This window comes from Arvicanthis niloticus, chromosome 8 (genome assembly GCF_011762505.2).
Source record: "Arvicanthis niloticus isolate mArvNil1 chromosome 8, mArvNil1.pat.X, whole genome shotgun sequence".
Taxonomy (NCBI): Eukaryota; Metazoa; Chordata; class Mammalia; order Rodentia; family Muridae; genus Arvicanthis; species Arvicanthis niloticus.
This window is the reverse complement of record NC_047665.1, coordinates 33,813,808-33,834,931: the sequence shown is the minus strand read 5'-3', so window position 1 is coordinate 33,834,931 and position 21,124 is coordinate 33,813,808. Positions and strand designations below refer to the sequence as shown.

The 21,124-nt window shown below is 40.2% G+C and overlaps 1 long non-coding RNA gene across 8 annotated transcripts in view; it reads right to left on the bottom strand.

Moving 5' to 3' along the window:
* LOC143443328 (uncharacterized) overlaps positions 1-21,124 on the bottom strand; it is a 406,912-nt gene that overhangs the window by 82,141 nt on the left and 303,647 nt on the right. For 7 of the 8 annotated variants that reach the window (XR_013112207.1, XR_013112203.1, XR_013112209.1 and 4 more), the window contains 2 exons: positions 9,323-9,523; positions 3,656-3,720 (listed from right to left, as the gene is read on the bottom strand). This is a non-coding gene — a long non-coding RNA (uncharacterized LOC143443328). The remainder of the gene's footprint in view (positions 1-3,655; positions 3,721-9,322; positions 9,524-21,124) is intronic. The other variant, XR_013112206.1, reaches the window with a different exon arrangement.

The following is a 21,124-nucleotide window of genomic DNA, read 5'->3' as shown; positions in this document are numbered from 1 at the left end:
GAGACTGGAGATGCAGCTCAGTGACAGAGCACCTTCCTAGAATGTGCCCTGAGTTTATTTCTCATCATCCCGTACATTCGCGCATAAGATTGTTCTTTCTACAACAAATTCCTTCAAGGAACTTTTTCATCATTGTTTGCACCTGGGAAAGCAGTTATAATAAGAGCAAGTTTCAACCCTATTTTGAGTCTTAATCTTTCAAGAGAACTTAAACTGCCAGCTCTAGACAACTATAGACCATAATGCTTCATTCTTCCTCCCCGTGCCCACCCCCACACTCCATGGGGGTCTATGCCTCCAGCTAGCTGCATCTGGCTGCCTTCTTTCACAGTACACAGGCCTGCCTCTGAAACACCGCCCTCAGACCAAGATGGCAGCGCTGCCTTTGATTTCTTGGCTGCTGTATTCAACTTGCAGAACAGCATCCTCAGTTCAAAGGCAACTTAAAGGTTTCAGACGCACAGCTCGGTGTCAGATGCGCGTCCAGGATATTTACAAGCACCACAGGAAACAACTGCATGTGTGGTATCACCAAAGAGTAAACCAGTGTGTCAGAAGTCGGTATGATACTCATTTCAGATGTCACGTGACACTCTCCTCGCTCAGCAAACAGTCCCGGCTGGGACCAGGGCAGGAAGTTGAAGCTGGCAGCAGCCCACGACTGCAAAGGGGAAAATAAGTGGTGGTAACTCGAAATGAAAGAGAGAAGCTTGACATTTTTCTATTACCAAACCAGGCAATTAAAACATTAAATGTGAAATCGGAGGCACTGCAAATTTCCTAATATGGTATGAGTGCTGAGCTTCTAAAATAATGTTTTCTCGTCTTTCAACATATCAAAGAACATGCCAAAAACCTCAAGGAAACATTTTCAATTTGAAAACAAATAAACAACACACATCCACATTCTATTAATAGTGTTGTCTTGCCCTAAAGACCCTGCGTCCTTAGACAAAATCCCACTGTAGTTTACACAAATCTTAATATTATTGAAAAGTCCTATCCAAAATCAACTGGGTATGTGTAGGTCCACTGGGTGGGACTGAGGCAAAAAGTAACCTTTCTGGTTTTTTCCTTACTGGAGACTGAATGTAATGTTTCTCACACCTAAGAACTCTGCAAACAGGTTCCACAGCTGCAGAAGCACTTCTTAAGAGATGAAGCTTGGCAACACATACTTAGGTAGAAGCCAACGTCACAAAACTGAGAGGAGCTAGGAGACAGTATGTAAGATTCGAACAGAAAAGCCAACAGAAAGCCAACAACAGAATGAGCAAGGCAGATAAAAGATGTCAACCTCCAGTCATGCACCCCTGTCCCCACCAACCAGGAAAAAGTGTGGGGACAGCCAGTCTGCTGTGCTGGAGAGTGAGTCTGATGTTTGTGGTAAACATTACAGAGAACACAAATTCTTACCCCCAAGTGCTTCTATCTTTGAGGAGTTAGAGAGCAGCATAAAAAATTAAATTAAGAAAAACATATTGGAGAAAAAAAAAGATCATTCATTCAATCCTAAAATGATTTACCATGAAGATGGCCAAGCCAATCCCAAAGCCTGCATAGATAGCCTTTGAGTTATAAGCCCTGATTCGAAAACTCCATGATGGCTGTACAGAGGTAACAGAAGACCCCGTTTGATCCAGTCACATCCCCACATACTTAGATGGTTTGCTGAGCATGGAGAGGTCACGTGACATCAGAAATGAGAATCATACTAACTTCTGACACACTGGTTTATTCTTTGGTAATACTGCACATGCAAGACACCAAGTGGAATATAATCAGAAAGAAAATGTAGTGTAGCTACAGGGTCTCCCTTCTAAGATCCAAGTTCAAATCCTGCCCCAGCTATTCTCCATTCTCCTTAAACTGATAGAGTGAATTCACTTCTGTTTCACAGTGCTTTTTACTGACAAGCGCTGCACTGCAGGCTATCTTCATACAATTCTGAATGCAATTTATTTAACCCAACAACAAACAATAGCAGTTGGTCCTGTTAATAGACGCACTTTAATGAGTGAAGAAACTGTGGCACAATTTATAATTCAAATTTTAGTGGTCTGACTCCAAAGTGTGGTCTGAAGGTCCAGGATGCCTTGTGCGTCATGATCAATGACTTGTTTTTCAGTGAGATGGACATGAGGCACCCAGCGCAGAGCCTGGCATTTAGCAGGGGCTGAATAATTCATCTCCCCACTCCCACTTCTTCCGGCCCTCTCTCCCCACACTGTGAGAGGCTGGAGGCAAGACTCCACACACACAGAAAGGCAGCTGTGTCAATCTGCGAGGGCTGTGAAGCTGCAGGGCAAGCTGGAAAACGAGTCTGCCTGTGTCCCCTGAGGCCTGGAACAAGAGCTGGAACTCAGGCAGGATGTTCAGTGTCCCCACAGACACGGCCTCTGTTTGTTAGACTCTGCACTCAAGCCACGACGAACTCAGAACCAAGGGAGCTTAGAAGGAACTGTGTGCGTCTGTGTCAAATGAACACCATACCCACACATGCACACAACACATCTAAAACTTAAATCATTCCTACTGCAGAGGAAAATAATCTACTTTTTCCAGAGGCTTCCACTGCCTAGAAATTGGCAGAGCTCCTGCACCAGGCTGCAGCTTGCTTTCAGACAGTCCAGAGACTGCTGGGAGCTGTAAGACAAAGTCTCTTTTGAAAATTATTAAGAACAAATTAGGCTCAGGGGCCCCAGGGAGTTGTGTTGTAAAACAGGAGAAAATTTTGTTTTCTATCTCTTTGGTTGCATTTCCATGAACTAATGACATTAAAAGGGGAAACAGGGACTATTTTTGTTATCTTGGTTGAAATCAAAAATATCATTGAGGAAAGTTCAAATGTTATCAATTACACAAGTTCATTAGCAAGTACTGACTCCTACAAAATAGGGGAATCAGTATCAGTGAGTTTTCCCCATGCACAAATTAGTGCCTGTTACTTAGAAGTTGTCACACATAATACCACTTAGGAATTCTGCCTAGCACACTACCATTTATTCCCTAACTAATAAAAGCCCTACTTTTTCTCCCTAAACCAAGAACACTATTTTATCACCTGAAAATATATTGTTGCAATTGAGTCTCTGATTGTCATTCCGACCCAACGAACTCACTATCATGGTTTAAAAGTCATTTAAAAAGGAAGGCTGAACTCCGAGCTCAGCCTGCCAAATCTCACAAAACTCCAGGATTTCGATCCAGGTCGGGGAGAAAATCAACAGCTCTATACCGCTGTTGTGCATAGCCTGATGTTTCTGCTTTATAAATGCATCACTCGCGTGACATATTGCAGCGACTCGCAAAGAGGCCAGGTGCACACGCCATGAATCCAGTTCTTCGTATGTTTTCATTGCTTTTTAGCACAACCCAGGGAGGGACGAGAAGGAGGCCTCGTCATAAAACGTTCATTAGAAATGGCAGTTTGCTAGCGGAGACACAAAACTGGCATCCTCCAACTTGTTCGACCACGCAGTCTCCAGGCGTGAACTCTGCCTATCAACATTACATATGAGCCGCCTTCAGGCCTGTGGCTCAGCCCAGGGGATATAAAAAGGGGATGCAGGATGAAGGAGGAAATGCAGCTTACACAGAAGCAAGGAACTTACTCAGGCTGGGTAGACCTGGAGGAAACATTCTTTCTACTTACTGTAAAAGCCATGGCGCTCTGGCCTGGGAAGGTTTGTCATCATCTCTTTAGCCAACTCCAGGGCCCTTAAAAAAACGAGAGGGAGGAAGCTGGTAAAGCGCATGCTCACCCCACTCCCAGTCATCAGAAGATGTGAGCCTCCGAAAAGAAGTTCAAATAACAAGCTGGAAAAGACAATAGCACCCACCTCCAGACAGTGAGAAATCGCATTAGCCTAAGGATGGAGGCCACCCATGTTCAGGGTAGATAAGTGGGAACATTCTCTGTGTGGCCAATGGAAGACCTGCAGCCCCAGCTGCTCACAGAAGCACTGGGTGGCCTCTCTTCCAGCGGTTCCAAATGGTTTCAGGGCTAAAGCCACTGCTGCTGGGTGGTGCTCTTAAATGTAGAGAATGGAGGGAAGACTCACAGGGTGGAGGTGGGGGTGGGGATGGGGGGACATTGCCATTCCCAACATGTATTTAGGTGTTACCTTTCTCAGGCTTTAGGAAATCACCCAGAGACCTCAGGGATGACTCCACTAACGCAGCTGAGCCTGCCTTCTCACCACCCCATAGCAAGAAGAGCCTGGGCCAGTCAGATTACAAAGCTGCAGAGATTCGCCTGTTCCTAGGCTTCTGGGAGCAAAAGCATAATCATTGCCACTTGGTGAAAGAGGGAAAGACATTCCAAACTCGGTCAGAAGAATGCTGCTTTGCCCACACTACACAAAGCTCCTGCAAGCACTCCCTAGAAAAGACCAGATAGTGACTTAAAACTGCACTAGCAACATGAATGTGTAAAACTGTAACTGATTTCTAAGTGAATTTTGAAAAGAATCTTAGCAATGGGGTGGCAGGGGGAATAAGTGACTGTATCTGCTCCCCCGCAGGCTGCCATCATTAGCAAAGAGCTGCCCAAAGGAAATGTACATTTCACATACCCAACAGGATCTGATATCCATGTGCATAGTGTTTCTTCCATATGCTTACTGGTGTGACTGGGAAGGGGGTGGAGGTGTTGATGGCTGTAGGGTGCGGCTTGGGTTTTCTGAGATGGGGTTTTTGTGTGTAGTAGTCCTGGCTGATTTTAAACTCTAGGCCCACCAGCCTCCCCAGTGCTGAGACAACTGGCAGATACCACCATGCCTTGTACATTGTATATATATATATATATATACATATATATATATATATATGTATATATATATATATATATACACACAGAGACAAACATATACACACACATATATATATACACTTTTCATAATATCTCAGATGCCAACATTTAATGTTTTCTTGTCTACAGATAATACACACATACGACACTGGACATATAAAAAAGCCCTGGATTATTATATGCCATAAGGCTGAATTTCATACATTTGCCCAGAGTCCTCAGAATCAAGTAACCCCTCATCTGATTGAACCTGGCATTAAGTTATTTTTAAGAATATACGTTTTTATTTATGTATGCAAACACATACAAAAGGCATACTTATGAGTATATGAGTGATAAATGAGGAATCTCAGGGGGAAAACAGTAATTTAAAAAATTAGTATTGCAGAGCCTCAGAGCTGGCTCAGCAAGTATAAGTGCCTGCCAACAATCCTGGCGATCTAAGCTCGATTCCTGGGACCTACATGTTGTAAGGAGAAAACTGATTCCTACAAATTATCTTGTGACTTCCAAATGGGAGTCAGGGCATGCATATATATGCATGTAGGTGCACATGTACATAATAAATAAAATGTAATAAAAAATTTTTTAAAAAAATAAGCATTATATCTGCAGTGCTGGGTGCAGCAATAAAAATTCATGTAAACCCAAAATGGACAAAGGTGTTAAAATTAAGGTTAAGTCATCTGACATCAAGATCTCTGGCATGGAGGTTGAAAGGCTCTGCTTGCCTGGATTTTCTGTGGAACTTTCATCAGGTCGGGCTTTGCCTCTGCTGTAACATCTGCAAAATGGAGATAACACTTCCTGCTACCTACCTCAGAGAGCCCTGAGAAGATTAGATACTGAAAGAAAATCCTCAAAGCCCTTTGAGTTTCTCATAAATATGAGACATGCAATGTAATAAAATACCAGCTCTCTCTACAAGAGTCTGAAAGACTTGCAGCTGCAGAAACAGGAAACACATGCCAGCCAGCTATGCAACAGGGCATACCCCTGGAGGCACACGCTGGCCATCAGGGAGAGCCAGACAACTCTGTCCCCAGCTCATAGTGCCTATATGGGGAAGAAAACTCGGAAATTCACATCTCTTCGAGACAAAACAAAACACCCAGGGTAAAAAAAGGAAAGAAAAACAGTCTTGTTTCAACATACTACCCAAAATCCTTAGAGATGAAATTCCTAACTCTTGCTTAACTCTAGATGGACAAGGAGACAAGTGGAAACATGGTGTCATACTGATAGCGCTTCTGGGTTAGAAAAGTTTCTTAAAGAATAAAGTTAGTACTCTGGGGGATGGGAGTGAGGGTAGCGGTTAACAGTTACTTTCATCTCCTTGCTACTCTCAAATGCTAAAGAGAAGCAACCTAAGGAAAAACAGGTTTATGGTGGGCGTGGTGGGTTCTGGGGATCCAGTCCACCACTGTGCCCTGGAGGAAGGGAAGAGTGAGGCAGCTGGGTACATCCCCTCAGCTGGCTGGGGGAGGTAGAAGGAGAGAAAAAGCAGACAAACAGACAAAAGTGGGGAAGACAGATGGCCTGACTGTCACTCCTAAGGCATTTCAGCACCACCCACTCCCTCCATAGAGGCTTCCCCTCCTAAAGGTCTCCCACATCCTCCATCAGTTTGGGCCAAGTCTTTAAACACATGAGCCTGGGGTGGAGAAACATATTATAGCCAAACCACAACAAAGGAGGAAGGGTGACCGCCCCCCCCCCACACACACACAGTGGAAAGACATAAAGTATAGAAGACATTTCCATTAATCTATCCATATTGGAAACAAACACTGTAGTTGCTATATTCAGCTTACCTGCGGGTCTACAAAGAAATTAGAAGGAAGATGTTAACTATACATGTGTCTTAAGATATTAAGAATTGCTGAAGCCTAACATTTTGATCAATCAATTAAGAACATTATGGATTAGCACAACAGAAAAAAATTATTGGGAACTATGTGTCAAGCTAAGATAAAAACAATAAATAATATCCAAGTCCTTGTTCTCATTAAACTCAGAGCCTAGCAAAGGCTCTGACAAACTAACATATTAATACAATCTGGTAGGATTTTGAGACAAGCATACAAAGAAAGCTGGGGGTAAGCGGGGGAGGGGGAGTTAGTCTTGACTCTGCCTAGAAAGGAAGCAGGGCTAAGAAAACCATCAGAGCATCTGAAGCTTGCACAGCAGCAGTATTTCACTAGCACACAAAGAAAAGGCGAGTCCACATGTCATCATCTGTGTAGTTTTAGTAAAGACCTAGTTAAGTGGAACAGTGGAGCCTGCCAGGGAGGCCTTCAATGCTAGGTCCTGGTAGGAAATTGAGTACCACATGATGAGATGTTTTTGAAAGGAGACTTGAAACACACACACACACACACACACACACACACACACACAGTGTAATATAAAAAGAAATCACTGGTAACTCTGGAGCAGTTCCTCAGCTTACAATGCCATGTTTCACCTTCTTAAGCAAATCTTTCTGCCACTCCTAAAAGCTCATGGCCATTGCTGAGTCCCGAGTGAGCATGGCTTGCCCTTTGGCTTTTCTAGCTCCATTTCCATCACATCTCCTACAGAATGGCCTTCCCAACTCAGTCCCCACCAATCTGATGTTTCTCTCAAGCCAGGACCCACTGTTACCTCTGCTCACCCTGCTACCTGCACCAGTTTTCTACATGCACACGGAGGTCAGAAAACAATTTGCAAAAACTCTATTCCCTCCTTCTACCATGTTGGTCCTAATGCAAAAGAGTCAGCGTGGGCAGCAAAGACTTTTATCAGAGTATCTACCAAGCCAGCCATGGAATGTGACTTTTTGGTGAAGTCTTTCTGGGTGTGATTTATATAGCCATCTTGAGATAGGGAGATGGTTCCGAGTTATACCATGAGAATAATTTTTTAAGAGGGAGGCAGCAGGTGATCAAACTAAACACAGGCGAAGTGACCAAAGATGAGGAAGAAGTTGAAATGATTCAGCAAGAAACTAAGCAATGTCAGCTTCCAATGGGGTCTGATAGATGGGAAAGGGCTCTTGCCCAGGACAACTTGTAGTGCCTCCACGGCACAATCTTGATCTGGAATCAAATCAGCATTAACTTGTCATATAGCTATAAAAAAATTAACCTGCAAAATAATCGAAGAGTCATCTCCTAAGTGATCTTAGGGGCCACCATCAACAATCACCAGTATTGGTCAGATGGAAAATTACACTAATTGTCAAGAAGTTGAAGATTAAGTTGTGGCCAAACAGAAAAGCTCCTCAGATCTGAGGAACAGGGATTCGACTGAAAACCAATAAGGTTAACACAAAACAGACAGGATAGTCCTGAACAATGGTCAGAGTAGGACAGCACAGAAAAGACCAGGGTTTGAGTAGCCATGAGAACAAAAGATACACACAGAAGGACAAAGGTCATGATGGGCCCACAAGATCACTGGTGTAGACTGCACTTAGATTGCTCGTTGGATAGAAGAGGTGGTGAGTGGGATGGAAAATATTTAAATTGATCCATCTCCACAGAGCTAGCTCAAGATCTAGAAGCAGGGCTAGATCATCGAAATCAGAGACACCAATGAACACAGGAATATTCTGGAAGCAAAGCACACAGCGTATGAAATGCTAAGAAAGGCTGCCACATGCTTTTAGATAAGTGAACAAACATGATTAGATCCATTTCACAAGGATGGAAACAGGAAGGAGTACCAATCACAAACTAGTCCGCCAACTGACAGGAACAAGCTGGAAAAGGGAATCTGATAAACAAACATGAAAATAGAAACATGGAGATGGATTAGAGAAGGTTTTGGAGGATGGAGCAATTTGGGAACAGGGAAGGAGAATTGATCAGATCTGGGACAGGTGATACCTGATGCCAACAGTCTTTGAAATACTAAGCTCAAATGGATGGGTCCAGAGAACACACAGAAAGAGCCTGTCTCTTGCTATGCTGATTATAACATGTAGACTGGAGTGACAGCTACAGTATGTTGGGATCTGAAATTCTACAGAGTGTCATAAATGTTTGAATGTTGAACAACTCATCTGCTATGAATTCTCTCATCATCTTCCTTCTGATTCATCCCTATAAAAAGGACCTGAAATTTTAATAGCCTCAAAGCATAATATTTAAGCTGTATTTAAATTACACTTAACCACCCACATATAAGAAAAACATCACATCTCCTCCAGCTTCGAACAAATGCTCTAGAAATTGCTCAGATGTATCTCAGTTGGTGGAATACTTGCCCAACGTGCACAAAGGCCTGGGTTTGAACCTCAGCACTGCATAAACCATACGTGAATAAGCAGGAAATCACAGCACTTGGGAGTTGAAGGGAGGAGCCAGCAGTTCAAAGTTATCCTCAACTAGCAAGCTAAAGACCAGCCTGGGAACATGAGAACCTATCTGTCAAAACACTTAAAAAAAATAAATAAGTGTATTTTATGGGGAAAAAAAGAAAAAAAGGAAAGGAAGAAACATTCAGGGAGCAGGTAGATCTTACCACCAAGCATGTTGTTGTTGTTGTTGCTGCTGCTGCTGCTGCTGCTGCTCCTCCTCCTCCTCTTCTTCTTCTCCTCCTCTTTTTCCTCCTCCTCCTCTTCCTCCTCCTCCTCTTCCTCCTCCTCCATTTCCTCCTTCTCCTCTTCCAGTTATGTTTGAGAAAACCCACAGCGATAGGACAATGAAAACAACCACCTATGAACTGAAGACAGGTGACAAGGTGTTCAGTTGTGACCTCAGGAAATGACTTGGTCATGAAGAAAGCATCACAGTCATGACCTACAAAGGACACTGAGTTATATGTGACTAGGGCAGCAAGTACAGATTTCATAAGGTGAAAATAAAATCAGTATTCATAAGCCTAGATCACTTAGCTTTGAGAATCAGAGAAAAATTAATAAAGACACATTTATCATGGAAACAAGATGTGCTAATCATGATAAAAATACTCATTCAGACCTGATGACAATCTTGTCAATCATGTCAACTTGACTGGATTTAGAATCACCTCTGGACTTGCCTAATGGTAGCATTTTTAGAGAAGTTAACTAAGCAAAGATAATTTTGTCTCAGCCTTCCAAAGGATTTTCAGGGGATGGGGGAGGGATTATGCCCTCAGGGAGTTAAAAAATGCACATGTGAGAGTTAAGTAGTCATACAAGGCAAGAAATGAGAGACAGAGAGGACAGTGTTCTAAGTCCTTCACTGGACATGTAGGTAAGAGGGAAATAGAAATGCTTGAGTTGAGGATTGGAGACTCGGAGGGACACATCTAAGGAAAACATAAAGGCAACTGCAAAGGATAATAAAGATAAATGGGGTTTAAGGGAAGGAAGGTGGAAATGAGGGGAATAAAGGAGAAAAAGCAAGAAAGAAATGGGAAGCATGAGAGAAATAGAGGGGAAAGGAAAAAGGAAGAAGGAAAAGAGGGGATGGAAAGAGAATAAACTACAGACAGGTTAATTTGTGAAATGAGACTCCTGAAAATGTTTCAATTTGAGGCAAGGATGGCCCAAGCACAATATCTCTTGGGAGGCTGAGGCCATGTGTGAGCAGTGAGGCTCAAGGTGGGTTAGAAGTCATTTATCCAGACAAAGTAGACAGAGTAATCTGGTAAGCCTGGAGAACACATTTAGAGAAAGAATTCAGGGCTAGGGGCTAAGGTTATTTTGGGGATTTCTTGACCATACATCATAGCTTTTGATTTTAGTGACATAGTATCAAAAAAGATTTCCAAACTGAAGAAATACTTCAGTGATGAGATTAGATTTATACAAGAATGATAGTTCTTAACTTAGTCCAAAGACAAACATCCAGCTACCAAAAGCCATCTGAACATATCCAACTGTTCAGTACAAGGTCACTCATGGCAGTAAGTATTTCTATAGAATTTGACTATGTACATAAATTACAGTTAACAAATCAGCTAGTTTTGTTGACATTATTTCCAAGGAAAAAAAAAGAAATGGAGGAAGTGAGGGAGGGAGGAAGAAAGGAAGAAAGGAAGTAAAGGAAGAAAGAAGGAAGGGGAAGGAAAGATAAAAGTCCTCAATGAGTCCGTAAGATCTGAGATTTATGCCTTCCCACTAGCAACTATAATAAGAGAGACATCACCCATGTTCATAGTAGGACTAGAACCACACACTGCAAATCTGCATGTTAAAGAGCCTTACAAGATTTCTAAAGCTAAGAAAGCAAACCAAGTGATCTCCTTGGTGGCTTTCTTGGTGGTGATCTCCTTGGTAGATAATACAAAGCCAGAGGGCATCTCTAAGACCACAAAGATAGACAGACAAACTGGAGCTTGGCAGTAATTAATGTTAAAGAATATGGATTCTGCAAACATCTGAAAACATCACCAATTGGGTCCTATATGCCAACTGAGATGTCTCAATGACTAGCTTGGAAACAAAATATTATAGCAATGTCCTTATCTCCTATACTATGCTCCAGGCAATTGATCATAATCACATAAAAAAACTGAAAATTTGTTTTTTAAAGAGATATAACTCCCAAATGAAGGTTTAATGCTCTTCACAAATTTATGTGGTAATAATGACTTCAACATTTAATATATAAGAAATAGTTCTGTTTTAATCTCATAAATATACACACACACCAGTCAATATCATCACCAATTTTATCTTACAGAAACATAAAGTAAGGCTAGCTTAAGTCATCTAAGGTTATACTCTCAGAGCATGGCAGAGCCAGGATCTGGATCCAAGCAGGATGACTGCAGTGTCTCACACTCAATCTGCTACTATCCATATTGGTTCTCATACACATGTTCCAACACACCACTTATTTTTTAAAGTAAACTATTGTTAAAGACAGTAAACACTGTCTATGACATAAGTGTCTTTTGATTATTTTGAAAATCTCCAAGAGGACCAGACACAAACAAACCCAAAGAGAAAGGCAACACGCATGACTTTCTAAGGATTGCTTAAAGAGAGATTCCATGTTGATATAAAGAAATCTTGACCATGTAGGGTGACCAAGGAAAACGAATGAACATACTAAAAGAAAGGCTGTGGACAGCCACTCCCAAATAGCTTAGTTTTTAAAATGATTCTCCTGAACTTCATGATTATCTACTATAGACTAATGTAGACTGAATGCATAATTATTTCTATAAATTCAGGATTGAAATCAGAGTTCACCATCCTAATTACTTCTTCCATTTCCCCTAATTTTGCTCTAAATCTGGTTCAGGGAAATATAGGAGAAATCTGGCAAATGGACTTGGCAAGTATGATACCATTTTAAAAAGACATTTTGATGTTTTACAGTTTACAGGTTTAACAAACTGAGTGGATTGCTGAGGACTTTCCCCTCCCAATGGCTAGCATAGCACCTTCCAATAATATGAGAGCTAAGCAGTAAGAAGGAAGCTTCTTGTGAGTAATCCATGTCCTATGACCAATGTATGTGGTGTCTACAGCAATATGGTCTTACCTTTAAGTTTTGGTGGACAAACAAGAGCAAAAAACAATAGGTTGCAATGTTTTGAGAGAAATATGGGATGCCTATGAGCAACAAATTGAGAGCAGAGATCCCATACCAGCACTGAGCTTTTATATGACAACCTATGACTTTCTGGAATGATCATAACCACCTAAATAGAATAACACAAATTAAACTTTTTATGTGAATATAAATATTCCAAATGGCTTTTAAACATCTTTAGGGTTACTTATTCTTCCCTCAACATCCTACTTTGTCATCTCTCTTCCCCACATAGAAGGCATGTCAAGGTATGTTCACAGGTGCAATAGTGTCATAGTATATGGGGGAAACCAACCACCTTCTGATTTGAATTTAAGTGTCATTCCATAGCAGAAAACACAAACCTGATACTATAAATCTGAACAAGTCATAGTTGGAGAGTTCATAAGCCCCAGGGATAAATCTATTGTCTTGCTAAATAGGCATAGCACCAAGCTACCCTCTTAAACTTGTATCTCTCTATATACATAGGTCAACACAGATCTAAGACCACATCAGAGAACTTTCTTTTTGTAGTAGATGATTGATTCATAAACTTATGACTGGTCAAAGTACGGGGAATAAATGACTGTGAAATGATCAGCTACAAATGGAACATGTATATCACATCAATTCCCCAAGAGTTAGGGATCATCAAGGAAGAAGAGACAGAAAGATTTTAGGAGGCAAATTTAGGATGAATCTTTTGGACATAGAATGAACTCCCGCACCCATGAACTAAGAGTAGCTGTGTTTTCTCGCACAAGATCAAGTCAGACAACATTCTAAATTGAAGGAGGAAGTGCTTATGACCCTCTACACCTACTTTCAGAACTGTGGAGAGTTACATAGTTTCTGGAGGAGAGAATATCAGTTTTATTAAGGGTAGGTTGACCATGTTCCAGTGGATGACCACATACCCAAAAGTATGTGGATAGTACAAATTGGAGTTGATAGGTTCTTAAATTTAAAACAAAAGAGAACACAAGGTTGGAGTGACTAGAAAGACAAAGATGGATCTGGGAAAAGTTAAAGAGAGGAGTAGGAATTGGAGTAAATATGATTTAAAAAATTATATAAATTTTTCAAAGAACAGAAATTCTATTATAAATTCTAAAATTCAACTATAACAGAGTTGATTCCTTTCCCAAAATAAATTTTAACCTATGTTTTTTAAGGTTTTAACCTATATTTGTAAAGAATGAATTAGAACTAAGAAATTTATAATTAACAGTTTAGTAACCTACAAATTCTCCTAGAATTTCACTAGATCTGTTTTTTCTGTTAGCTAATTTTAACTAAGAAATATTTCTTTGACTCTCATTTAAAAATGTAGAGAAGTGGTCTTAAATACAGACATGGAAAAACAGTGTAAGCAATTGAGCACCTCCTGAAACAGCCCTCTTTTCCACCTAATTTCTTTCAAATGTGGTGAGATGAAGAAATAATTCTTAGGTTCAAATGTCCATGGTCCTTTGATGATCTAAAAGTAGACCACACAAAATAGAAGGATTAGGCACACCACATGGCTTTCTGGAGCAGGATGCTAGGAACAGAATTCAAAGCCTTATGCACATCTACCAGAGTAGTGGGACCCTCCCTGCCACATCATGTCCTTATGGGCTGTGGTTCCAGTCAACCCTTCCTGCAGTACTGTGGGGTAATTAAGAGTGTCTTAGGAAATGTACATGGCTATGGAATAATCTCTCTCTTACCACATACCACTGATAGTAACATTCCCCTAAAGAATGAGTATTAAGATAAACAATGCAGGTATAAATGTGGGTAAAGTCTAAAAATTTAGAAAAGTAATTATGAGAGGGTGATAAGGAAAGATGGAGTGGAGTCAAAAGGTCATAAGAGGCATGAAGGATGATATAAGCCTTTGTTTTCTTAATTTCAACTCATAGTTGTAGACTGGGTTCTTTTTCTTCCTCTTCCTCTTCTCTTCCTCCTCCTCCTCCTCTTCCTTCTTCCTCTTCCTCTTCCTCTTCCTCTTCTTCTTCTTCTCTCCTTCTCCTTCTTCTTCTTCCTCTTCTGCTTCCTCTTCTTCCTTCTTCTCTTCCTCTTCCTCCCTGTAGTAGATCTGTGAATTCAACTCTCTTTGTATTGAAATAGCAAGAACCATGTTTGTATTACAAAATAATCCAGCCTGTGTTGGTTCTCTGGACAATAATCATAAAAGTTAGACTTTCTTTTTAATGTGATTATCATTGTCAATAGGAATCAGAAGTCACTGGATGCACTTTTCATAATTACCTAGTTAGAAAAAAATGATTAAAAAATAATTTTTGTTCTGGGGGAGGGAATTGTATCTTCAGTTTTTTTCCCTTTTATCTTATGTTACAACTATATCAAATCATCCTATTATACTGTTATTTAATATGTAAAATGTATTTTTATATATAAAGGACAATTTTAATAAGGTGAGCAATATATTTACATAGTTGATCAATATAATCAAGAAGGAAAAAAATACTTCAATCCCAAAGAATAAAGAGCAGAGCCCAATTGCTCTGCTTGTCGTTTTTGTTCTGTTTTGTTTGTTTTGGAGTTCCCATCAACATCTTCAAGATGACATGAACAATTTAGATTCCTCCATATTTGAAGATTGCACAGACCAAGACCTGTGGAGATAGAAAGCTAGAGGCCAACTTAAGTGATAACAAAACATCCCTGAAGGCATACTTTCTTCCTCTTACCGTCTTCTTCCAAAATGTTGCTTCCTGACCCCTCCCCTGCACAGCACAGTGTGAGCCTATACTCTCCAGTCACCAACTCAGAAAAAGCAAGGACCCTGGGAGCTGTTTGCGTGTACCATGGGATGGAAACAATCCATATTATAGTGCAAGATAGCACAAACTGACACCAGGCATAAATGTGGTGCATATATATGCAGGCATGTATTGATATCCATACATGTATCATAAATCCTAGTATTTAAATTAAGAACAATAACAACGAAAAAAGAATTTAACAGTCTGATCTGGGAATGTGGTTCAGTTAGTAGAGTGCTTGACCAGCACTTATCATGCCCTAAGCTTTGAGACAAAGCAGAGCATAAAATTGGGCATTGTGATAAATACCTGTAACCCCAGCTTATGAAGAGAGAGGGAGGAAAATAAAAAAAGTCAAGGACATCTTTAGTTAAACAATGATTTCAAAGCCAGTCTAGGCTACAAGAAACCTTTTCTCAAAGAATGAAAAAAAAAAAAGACTCCAAATTGTGCTTAATGATATTCAAAAACACCAAGAGTTCCCATGTACACTATAGATTTTACATCATAGGATTTTTTTTATCCAGAAAAATCTTGCCTCTAGTCAAGCTTACCTACCCTCTGTTTGATGACATGCATTGCACTGTTCCCTGCATTTCACCCATTCTTAAAAGTCCACTGCCAACTGTTTTAGTAGGTTTACCCCTCAGCATTTCAACTAAAAGTCCCCCATCTTCCAGTGAGACTTATACATAAAGACATCTTCTTTCACTTACATTTGCACTCCACAAAAAAAAAAAAAAAAAAAAAAAAAAAAAAATGGTGGCAAGGGAAGAGAGAGCATCACAGGAGCCAACCCAGAGATCCTGTCTGAAATCCATTCCCTTCTGCCCCTTCTCCCATTTGTAAGTAATGCTAGAGGCTATGCAGTATACAGGAAGAGGGAGTTAACTAAAGATGGGACCTTCTATCCAAAACGGGATGAAACTGTGGTAATGCATCTGTTTTAGAGTTATCCTCATCCCTGGGAGTAACCTTTTTCCTATGCATTGTATGTAAATACAAACAGCAACAACAAATAAACAAGCAAAACAGGCTTGTGTAGGGACTCACCTACTGTCTGTCAAGTAACAGTTTCAGAAACTATGGGCTATGACCTCAGAAGGGATTAGATGACTAGTTGTGAAATTCATAAAAAATCTGGTAGCAGTAAGTGTTCTGAATATGCACCAGCCCAAAAGGAATCCAGAATCAAATACACGGTGAATCCAGGACGTTTCTAGTAGCGTGGTGCATCAGATGACTTAAAGTATTCACACACCACACACAACAAAAGCTACCTGAAACACCGAAGCTCAGATTCCAAATAGCTGAATGCTATGAACGATAGAGATTTTACTAAACATACAAAGCTTCCTAATCTTACAGAAACAAAATGATTTAATGATTAAAAAAAAAGAGTCAAAAAACCCAAAGACTTCAATATCTTCCTACTGTCACTTCTCAGCATGTAAGTATCCAATTAGTATATCTTTGAGTTTGACAACTCTAGAACATTTGATTTGAAAGATTGATGTTTGAGGACTGGAAGTGATAGCTTAGGTAAGAGCGCATATTGTTCTCTCAGAGGACCCAAGTTCAAATCCCAGCACACACATCAGGCACATCATAACTGCCTGTAACTCCAGCTCCAGGGAAATGAATGTCTCTAGCCTCTAAGGGTACTGAACATATATATATATATATATATATATATATATATATATATATATATCCATCATCATATACACAGAATTAAATATCGAATAAGCCTTTTGTAAAACTGATGTTTGAGGTACTGACTTGAGTTCCATAAAATCATTAATTGACTTCTGAATTGGGATAAGGGTAGAATTTCAGACAATTTGTGAAAATTAGCATTACGTATTCATGTGGGAAGCATCGGGCATTGATAAATACAAAACTAAGTATCAATCAACTCAGGAAAATGTTGGAGATGTTCATCCTACAGTATTAAATGCTCACCCAAGATTTAATTCTTTTTTAAATGTTGTTGTCACTAATGATGACAATGACAAGAACAACGATGACAACAACAATGTGTATGGGTGTCCTGTCTGCATGCATGTCTCTGCACAACATATGTGTCCTCACATGTGTGGAACTGAAATCACAGATGGTTGTGAGTTACTATGTGGGTGCTGGGAATAAAATGCAGGTCCTCTAGAAGAGCAGCAAGTGTCTGTAATTCAGCATTGAGCTATCTCTCCAGCTCCAAGATTTAAGTTGTTATGCAAAAATAAACAAACACCGTGGTCATCTCATTAGGTGAAAAAATGTTTTATTTTTGGAATGGTCAAGTAATAAATATGCTAAAGAATCATGTTAAGATCAACTTCTTTAGCTGGGCAGTGGTGGTGCACGCCTTTAACCCCAGCACTTGGGAGGCAGAGGCAAGTGGATTTCTGAGTTTGAGGCCAGCCTGGTCTACAGAGTGAGTTCCAGGACAGCCAGGGCTATGGAGAGAAACTCTGCCTTGAAAAAAAAAACAAAACAAAATAAAACCAAAACCAACCAACCAAACAAACAAAAAAGATCAACTTCTCAGTGATTTATTATCAGTATATAATTGATCTGTGCATTGGAGGCACCAACCACAGGCTGGGGTGAGCCTCACACTGCACACCTATGTTCCATTTCTATGTAAATTTCTATGGAGGTTACATAGGAATTTCGCACAAAGAAAAAGACCACAGTGAAAAACTTTAAGAAGTCCTAACTAGGCCGGGCAGTGGTGGCACACACCTTTAATCCCAGCACTTGGGAGGCAGAGGCAGGCGGATTTCTGAGTTCGAGGCCAGCCTGGTCTACAGAGTGAGTTCCAGGATAGCCAGGGCTACACAGAGAAACCCTGTCTCGAAAAAACAAACAAAAAAAAAGTCCTAACTGAAATTTATAAACCTTCCTCCGACTAACAATGAAACGAGGGCCTGGCTGAGAACACTGTCTAAGGTCTCAGTTTGGAGACAGTACCTAGAACAATATTTTGCTCCAGCATAGATGTGGACATCTGCATGTAGAAGAATTGGAAAGTGTGTACTGTAGCGGCTCAAAGCATGTGTGAGTGCTCTGCCTGATTTTCAGTGTGAAATTAGAAGCTGACAACTACAATGACTGGAGCACTGGGCACACTTTTACTGTCTTAGAAGCTTCTGGCCTGCATTGGAATCTAAAGATCACGATCAACTCAGATCTCCAAAGGGAGCCTGCAAATGGATCCCTTGAGAATGACACAAGTATGAATGGAGTAGGTGGCACGTTCGGCCCTTTAAAAGTAGTAAGAGTTCGGGATTTCCATGTTGTGCAATTACAGGATTCATGCCTTTTGCATGCCTAGCCCTGCAATGAAAGGTGTTTTTATGAGTACAGGCACAAGACTCATTTTATCCACCCTCCAGCATGTTCATATGGTTCCTAACTTTTAAAAAGCATCCAATGATGCTTCACAAGCAATACATGGCAGTCACTATAGAAAATAGCTACCTATGGAGGAAACAAGAAAACCTAGCAGCATCCAATCCTGGTGAGAAAAAATCACAGGTAACTGAAAGTGCACACATCCCAGCAGAATTCTAGACCTATAAGTAACTTTATATACCAATGTACTATACACCTAGAGAGAATACGAAACAATTTACTAGCATGATATCTAACAAAATGCTTAGATTTGAGACCAGGTTAGAATGCAATATAAGTTAACACAATGGCATTTAAAATGAATTGAGATTACTGTATGATGATATGCGTTGCAGTGTTCTTAGTGGATGACTGGCATGCCAAAAACTTTCAGATGCCAAAAGACTTTCCAGATGAAAAGAACAACAAATATGTATCCACTGCACAATGGCAAAGACACCATAAAAGCAGTTAGCTACACAATTCCAAAATTATAATTACCATTCAGGGACACAGATCCAGGAACATCCAAATTTGTTCTTGCAAAACACTTGAGAAAACTCTTGAACAAGTTGCGTAGGTTCAAATGTTGGCTCTACTTCTGGGATGTGCCTTTTTACTAGCCAGGGATAACTTTCCTCATTTGACAAGTGAGAATAAAGTAATAGCTATCGTGGGATGGTGGAAAGTTGGCAGGTAATACCCAGGAAGCTCTTTAAACACAGCAGAAAGAGCAGAAATCCTGAGTCCTTAGCAACGCTGCTGCATCCTTGGGATCTAAGTAAGAGATGCACCCTTGCTGCAATACAGCTAATGCGACACAGCTGTAGCTGCAATACAAAACTTCCTCCGCTGCTCTCTCTTTAACGCTACACTGCAGCACTGCATCGATTTCTCACTGAAATAAGTTACTGAGAAGACTCTATGGCCAGCTCATTAGAAGTAAGACTTAGTAGGCTCTAAGTCCCCTTTGTCCCCTACAGGGAAGTGAAATGACAACTTTAGACAAGCAATAACTACAGCTGGGAAATCCAGTAAACCATCTAATTTTTGATTTTCATATTGACGTATCTGTGGAGTCATGGGCAGGTGTGACGCTGTCATTTACTCGAGGAGGTTCTCTGTATTTTAGTCTGCATGTGCATTAACACGTTGATACCAAGGTGACTCTAGAGTCACTTTGAACATGAAATGCATTACGGCTTTCTCTATTTCCCGGGACAAAACAGAAAGAAGCTACATAATAAACCTGAATTCTAAAATCCTCAGTTCACACTTTATAGAAAAAAAAAGAGAGACAAAATACACTTCATCTTATTATACATCTTTGAATCCTCTCTTAAAATAACACATTCAAAAAGTTATTTTGTAGTCAAATAAAGGTAAATTAATTCAATAAAAGGTGTCATTTAAGGAAAAATCTGAGACTCAGGCCTCCTTTCTGCTATCTCTTATCATGTGGTCTTTCCTTTCAATGTCTTTCTTAATCTTTATGATTCATACTCAGCATCCCTATCTTGCATGTTTTTGTGTGTCCTCTGAACGTTCCTTTATCATTTTCCTTAGGCAGATAGAATCTGGTGGTAGCTAATTCAACATGGTAAAGTTCAGTGCTTTCAATCGCTTAGTGAAGAAAAGGAAAACAACAAAAGTCACCACATCCTCATCTGCTTTGATCCTTTAGGAAAGGGTGGCATTTTGCTGACTGATGATAATGTGAGACTGAAGTGACAGTGTGAACTGCAAACTTCATCCAGCTTCTAGTCAGTGTGCTGAAGTCATGGCTGTCCACAGGGGCCTTGGTCTCTTCCTCAGTGATGATGCAGGCCTAGGCGTCCATATCTATGCTCTCCTCCACAACAGTGGGAGAAAATAGGCTCATGTGAATAGTATCACAACACAGTCTGAAAGTTCTCTTACTATGTGCATAACATGTAAGCTACAACATGCTCTCACATATGTAATAAAAGGTGTATGCATACAGGCAAACACAGAAACATATGCAACTTTATATTGAATCAAATTTACTGTGGATTCTATTATTTGATAAAGAAAATGAATTCCTCAAATTTTATTTTAGCCCTGACTAATACATTCTCTATATTCATGAATATGGCTGAATATCGCAGGGAAGGTTTTGCCCAGAATATTGAAATGTGCTTCCCTGTATGCTATCATTGTTTGTATCATTGTTTGTTTTATACAAGGATAACTATCAATATGTCAACTTTTCAAGTTTATTTTTAAAGGCCTTAGCAATTTTACCTTTCATTAAACTAAAAGATATTTTGGGGCATTTGGTTTAACTATTTTTCCTGTAAATATGTGCTGACCATAGAAGAAACTTGGGGACATTAGTCCCTTAATCTGAATTTGACATAAAGATGGCTCTATGGATACAAAAAGAAGTAGTTCAGGCAGGCAACATAGTTCGACAGACAGGGGCCCTTGCTGTCAAGCTTGACAGATCTCCAGTACCCACATACAAGTAGATCAAGTTTGAAGTAGAGTAAGGGTAGCATTACTTTCTAGTTCTACTTTACTTAGCCAAACCATCTACAGGACACGTGTATCATTCTCCGCATGCACCCAGTTCTTTCATTTGGTTTCCTTCTACAATCCCTCCACCATGACCTCTC